This window comes from Odocoileus virginianus, unplaced genomic scaffold, assembly GCF_023699985.2.
Source record: "Odocoileus virginianus isolate 20LAN1187 ecotype Illinois unplaced genomic scaffold, Ovbor_1.2 Unplaced_Scaffold_16, whole genome shotgun sequence".
NCBI classification, from domain to species: Eukaryota; Metazoa; Chordata; class Mammalia; order Artiodactyla; family Cervidae; genus Odocoileus; species Odocoileus virginianus.
In genome coordinates, this window is record NW_027224278.1 from 1,223,616 (window position 1) to 1,229,615 (window position 6,000).

Sequence of the window (6,000 nt, forward strand, 5' to 3'; positions counted from 1 at the left end):
TCCAGAAAAACATCTATTTCTGCTTTATTGACTGTGCCAAAGGCGCTGACTGTGTGGATCACAGTAAACTGTGGAAAATTCTGAAAGAGGTGGGAATACCAGACTATCTGACCTGCCTCTTAAGAAATCTGTATGCAGGTCAGGAAGCAACAGTTAGAACTGGACATGGAGCAACAGATTGGTTCCAAATCGGGAAAGGAATTGGAGAGTACATCATGAGAAATGCTGGACTGGATGAGGCACAAGCTGGAATTAAGATTGCCAGGAGAAATATCAATAACCTCAGATATGCAGATGATACCACCTTTATGGCAGAAAGTGAAGAAGAACTGAAGAACCTCTTGATGAAAGTGAAAGAGAAGAGTGAACAAGTTGGCTTAAAGCTCAACATTCAGAAAACTAAGATCATGGCATTGATCCCATCACTTCATGGCAAATAGATGGGGAAACAGTGGAAACAGTGGCTGACTGTATTTTGGGGGGCTCCAAAATATCTGGAGCCATGAAATGAAAAGATGCTTACTCCTTGGAAGGAAATTTATGACCAACATAGACAGCATATTAAAAAGCAGAGACATTACTTTGTCAACAAAGGTCTGTCTAGTTGAGGCTATGGTTTTTCCAGTAGTCATGTATGGATGTGAGAGTTGGACTATAAAGAAAGCTGAGCGCTGAAGAATTGATGCTTTTGAATTGTGGTGTTGGAGAAGACTCTTGAGAGTCCCTTGGACTGCAAGGAGATCCAACCAGTCCATCCGAAAGGAAATCAGTCCTGAATATTCATTGGAAGGACTGATGTTGAAGCTGAAACTCAAATACTTTGGCCACCTGATGGGATGAGCTGATTCATTTGAAAATACCCTGATGCAGGAAGAGAAGGAGATGACAGAGGATGAGATGGTTGGATGGCATCACTGACTCAATGGACATGAGTTTGGGTAAACTCCAGGAGTTGTTGATGGACAGGGACGCCTGGCATGCTCTAGTCCATTGGGTTGCAAAGAGTAAGACAGGACTGAGCAACTGAACTGCACTGAAGTGATCTGGTTATCTGCAGATAAGGTATGCTCACCCAGTTGTGTTCAACTCTGTGCAACCCCATGGATTATAGCCTTCCAGGACCCTCTGTCCATGGAGTCTTCCAGGTAAGAATACTCGAGTGCTCGCTTCGGCAGCACATATACTAAAATTGGAATGATACAGAGAAGATTAGCATGGCCCCTGCACAAGGATGACATGCAAATTCATGAAGCGTTCCATATTTTTAGCAAAAATAAACAAATGGGACCTAATTAAACTTAAAAGCTTTTGTACAACAAAGGAAACTATAAGCAAGGTGAAAAGACAGCCCTCAGATAGGGAGAAAATAATAGCAAATGAAGAAACAGACAAAGGATTAATCTCAAAAATATACAAGCAACTCCTGCAGCTCAATTCCAGAAAAATAAATGACTCAATCAAAAAATGGGCAGAAGATATAAATAGACATTTCTCCAAAGAAGACATACAGATGGCTAACAAACACATGAAAAGATGCTCAACATCACTCATTATCAGAGAAATGCAAATCAAAACCTCAGTGAGGTACCATTACATGCCAGTCAGAATGGCTGCTATTCAAAAGTCTACAAGCAATAAATGCTGGAGAGGGTGTGGAGAAAAGGGAACCCTCTTACACTGTTGGTGGGAATGCAAACTAGTACAGCCACTATGGAAAACAGTGTGGAGATTCCTTAAAAAACTGGAAATAGAACTGCCACATGACCCAGCAATCCCACTCCTAGGCATACACACCGAGGAAACCAGATCTGAAAGAGACAAATGTACTACCCCAATGTTCATTGCAGCACTGTTTATAATAGCCAGGACATGGAAGCAACCTAGATGCCCATCAGGAGATAATGGATAAGAAAGCTGTGGTACATATACACAATGGAATATTACTCAGTCATTAAAAAGAATTCATTTGAATCAGTTCTAATGAGATGGATGAAACTGGAGCCCATTATACAGAGTGAAGTAAGCCAGAAAGATAAAGACCAATACAGTATACTAATGCATATATATGGAATTTTAAAAGATGGTAACAATAACCCTATATGCAAAACAGAAAAAAAGAGACACAGATGTACAGAACAGACTTTTAGACTCTGTGGGAGAAGGCAAGGGTGGGATGTTCTGAGAGAACAACATTGAAACAAGTATACTATCAAGGGTGAAACAGATCACCAGCCCAGGTTGGATACATGAGACAAGTGCTCAGGGCTGGTGCACTGGGAAGACCCAGAGGGATGGGATGGAGAGGGGAGGGGGGGGGGGGATCAGGATGGGGAACACATGTAAATCCATGGCTGATTCATGTCAATGTATGGCAAAAACCACTACAATATTGTAATTAGCCTCCAACTAATAAAAATAAATGGGAAAAAATTCTTTTAATAAATTTCTTATTTAACCTTAAAAAAAAAAAAAAGAATACTCGAGTGGGTTGCCATTTTTTCTTCCAGGGGCTCTTCTTGACCTAGGGATCGAGCCTGCATTCCCTGCATTGGCAGGCAGATTCTTTACCACTGTGCCACCTGGGAAGTGGTGCAGTGTTAAAATGGAAAGAAAGGAAATGTGCATCTTCACTGAGTAAAGATTCAGTAAATCGGAGTAAGCCTTGGTGGTTTGGGGTAAAGAACCCACCTGCCAATGCAGAAAACTCGGGTTCCATCCCTGACTCTGGAAGATCCCCTGGAGTAAGAAATGGCAACCCACTTCCGTATTCCTGCCTGGGAAATCAAATGGACAGGATTCTGGTGGGCTACAATCTGTATGGTTGTGGCATAGAACACAACTGAGCAACTAAACAACAAAACAATAAAAGAAATCGGAACAAGTTGAGAATCTGTGTGAGTATATGATACATTCCTGTTCTTAAGAGTATGTTCCCACCACATGATTGTGGGTATTACTTTTAACATTTAAAAATTTGGCTGTGTGGGTCTTAGTTGAAACATGCAGGATCTTCAGTGAAGCATATGGGCTCTTATTTAATAGTTGCAGCATGTGGCATCTACTTGGCCCACCAGGAATTATATTTGGGCCCCCTGCATTGGGAGTGTGGAGTCTTAACCACTGGATCACCAGGGAAGTCCCTGACATAAGTATTTTCTTTATTTGGGAAAATAATAGTCTGCACTATTAGATTAATGGGCTTCCCAGGTGGCCCAATGGTAAAGAATCCACCTGCTAATGCAGGAGACGAAAGAGATGCAAGTTCAGTCCCTTGGTGGATAAGATCCCTTGGGGAAGGAAATGGCAACCCACTCCAGTATTCATGCCTGGAAAATTCCATGGACAGAGGAGCCTGCTGGGCTACAGTCTATGGGGTCGCAAAGAGTCGAACATGACTGAGTGGCTGAGCATGCACACACTGTTAGATTAAGAAATAATCTTTCCCAGTCTTGTTCCTTTAAAACATTGGACATTGATTATGAATTTGATGAAAAGTCTATAACACTGTCAAGGACACGTATGGGTTTTGTAACCCAGTGTCCATTTTCCTTCTCTTGGTACTGGTATGCTGTCACTCTGGAAAATTGCCCTTTTCCTTTCCTCTGGGCCATTGTGATTGTGATAGACGTGACTTCACATTTGATTCCAGGGGTGGGCATGTGGCTCAGGCCTTGCCACTGGAGGACCGCTTTCCTCCTGCTGTGGTGATATCATCCAACCAGTGACACTTTGGTTTTCTAAGGGAAGCAGGCTGGCAAAGGACAGAGGGGGAGTTGGAGCAAGAAGGCAAATAACAGGGAACAAAATGCTGGATCCAGCCTTGCCTGAAGACAGAAACTACCTCTGTACCTTGTAGTTACACAGACCCAGAAATTCTCCCTTTGACTTAAAAACCAATGTGTTTTGTTCCACCTATTTTTCACTTGCAATAGCAAGTCTTGACTATTAGTGAACTGAAGGATCATAATTTTCTTTCTTACTTAACTAATGCAGTCTGAAGACTTGGCCCTTCTTTATTACTTAAAGGGAGAAACAGGCCTGTTTTCTTGATAAGAGGTTAGCTGCTTGCTCATCAACTCATATCATGGCTGAAAAGGAGACAAATAAGTCAAAGGATAGAGGGACACTGCAAGGGGCAGCTGGAGGAAGGGGACAAGAAGGAAGACCACCCCTTTCCAGACAGGGCACCCAGAATTGACCCAAAAGTGGGTCATATAATGGATACGGCAAAGCCTGTGCCATCTGCAGTACTTTTAAGAGCTGTATAATATTCCTCAGAATGTGTAATCCATAGTTATTTTTACCAATCTCTTGTAACTAGGCCTTTAGGATGTTTGCAATTTTTCAGTATTATAAACAATGCTGAAATGGGCATCCCAGTACATTTGTTTTTGTGTAACATATTATGTGGACAAGAAAATGGCAAACCACGCCAGTATTCTTGCCTGAGAAATCCCATGGACAGAAGAGCCTGGTGGGCTACAACCATGGAGTTGCAGTCAGACAGGATTGTGCAAGTAGCCACAGCACATTAGGAACAATGTTTGTGAATAAACTTCTCAATTTAGATGAATGACACAAATTCCCAAAACTAACTCAAGAAGAAAGTAGGAAACCTAAATATCCCTAAATCTATCAAAGATATGGAACAGAAAGCTCCAGGCCCATGTGACTTAACTAGTGAATGCTATGAAATATTTAAAGGAGAAGTATCACCAATCCTATACAAATTCTTTCAGAAAGTAGAGGAGGTAAAACACTTCTCAAATCATTTTATGAGCCCAGTCTTACAAAATACCAAAGCCATATGAATATATTGCAAAAACAGGAAATGATAGACTAATATCCTTCATTAAGTTAAGCACAAAAAATGAAATGTTAGCAAATGTAATCCAGCAATATATAAAGCATTATGACCAAATGAGATCTAGCCCAAGAATGAAAGATTGGTTATGCATTAAAAAATCATCAACCAGTGTTATCCATCATATTAAGAAAACACAGGAGAAAAACCATATGATCATTTTGATAGATGCCAAAAAAGCATTTGACAATATTCAACAACCACTGTAATAAAAACTGTTGGGAAATTAGGACTATAAACAGACTTTCTTAATCTAATCAAGGTAATCTACAAAACCCCTACAGCTAACATGATAATGCAGGAAAATCTAATCTCTCCACTGGGGGTGGGGGAAGGCTGCTGGCCTGGGATTTGGAGGGCTGCAGAGAGGCCTAACCAACCAGGGGGTGGAGATCAAGGGGCCAGATTGAAGTACCTGCCCCCTCCTCAGGCAGTGGCCCTGATCCAGTCACCTCCTGTGGTACCAGTGGTTCCCTGGCAGATGAACCCCATGCCCAGGCAGTGCTGCCCCAGCCCCGTAGTCACCCCCAGCTGTACCTTGCTTCTTGACTTGATCCCCTCCCAGACACAGAAGTAGACCAGCACCCAGCAGGCCAGCAGACACAGGGTCACCTCCAAGTTGAGGGCCCCTGGCACCTCCAGATTCAAGACTTTGTTCCTACAGAGGGAAAGCCCATGACAGTTGTGTTAGCAGAGGGCCAAGAGACTGGGGGTGTCTTGGGGAACACTGCCCTTCCTGCAGCCTTTTACTCCAGCCAGTACCACTGGTGCTTCTGGGGCGCCTGGTGTAAGTCCCCAGCCTGGAGTCCCTACAGTCTGTGTGCCTGGAGCCCCAGGCAGCCCAGCCCCATGCCATCCCCAGTGAGTCCAACAGAAGTCCCTGCTTCCCTCCCCAAGCAGGCAGGCACAGCCCCCTCCACTTCCCTAGTCTCAGGACTCCAGAGCCGGGTCGCCCCACTCCCATGTGAAGGCACCTGTGCAAGCACACACAAATGGAGACACCCATGTGCATTCATCTGACCCATGCTCTCTCTTTCACACACACACATACACACGCACATGCCCATGTGCATGTACCTGACCACACTCCCTCTGGCACTCACATACATGCCCATGTGCAAGCACCTGAGCATGTG

The 6,000-nt window shown here is 43.5% G+C and overlaps 1 non-coding gene and 1 pseudogene across 1 annotated transcript; one reads left to right on the top strand and one right to left on the bottom strand.

The window, feature by feature from the left end:
* LOC139033549 (melanoma-associated antigen 1-like) overlaps positions 1-6,000 on the bottom strand; it is a 149,894-nt pseudogene that overhangs the window by 53,605 nt on the left and 90,289 nt on the right.
* Positions 1,160-1,266, top strand: LOC139033556 (U6 spliceosomal RNA). Its single transcript, XR_011486105.1, has one exon. It is a non-coding gene; the product is annotated as a U6 spliceosomal RNA (small nuclear RNA).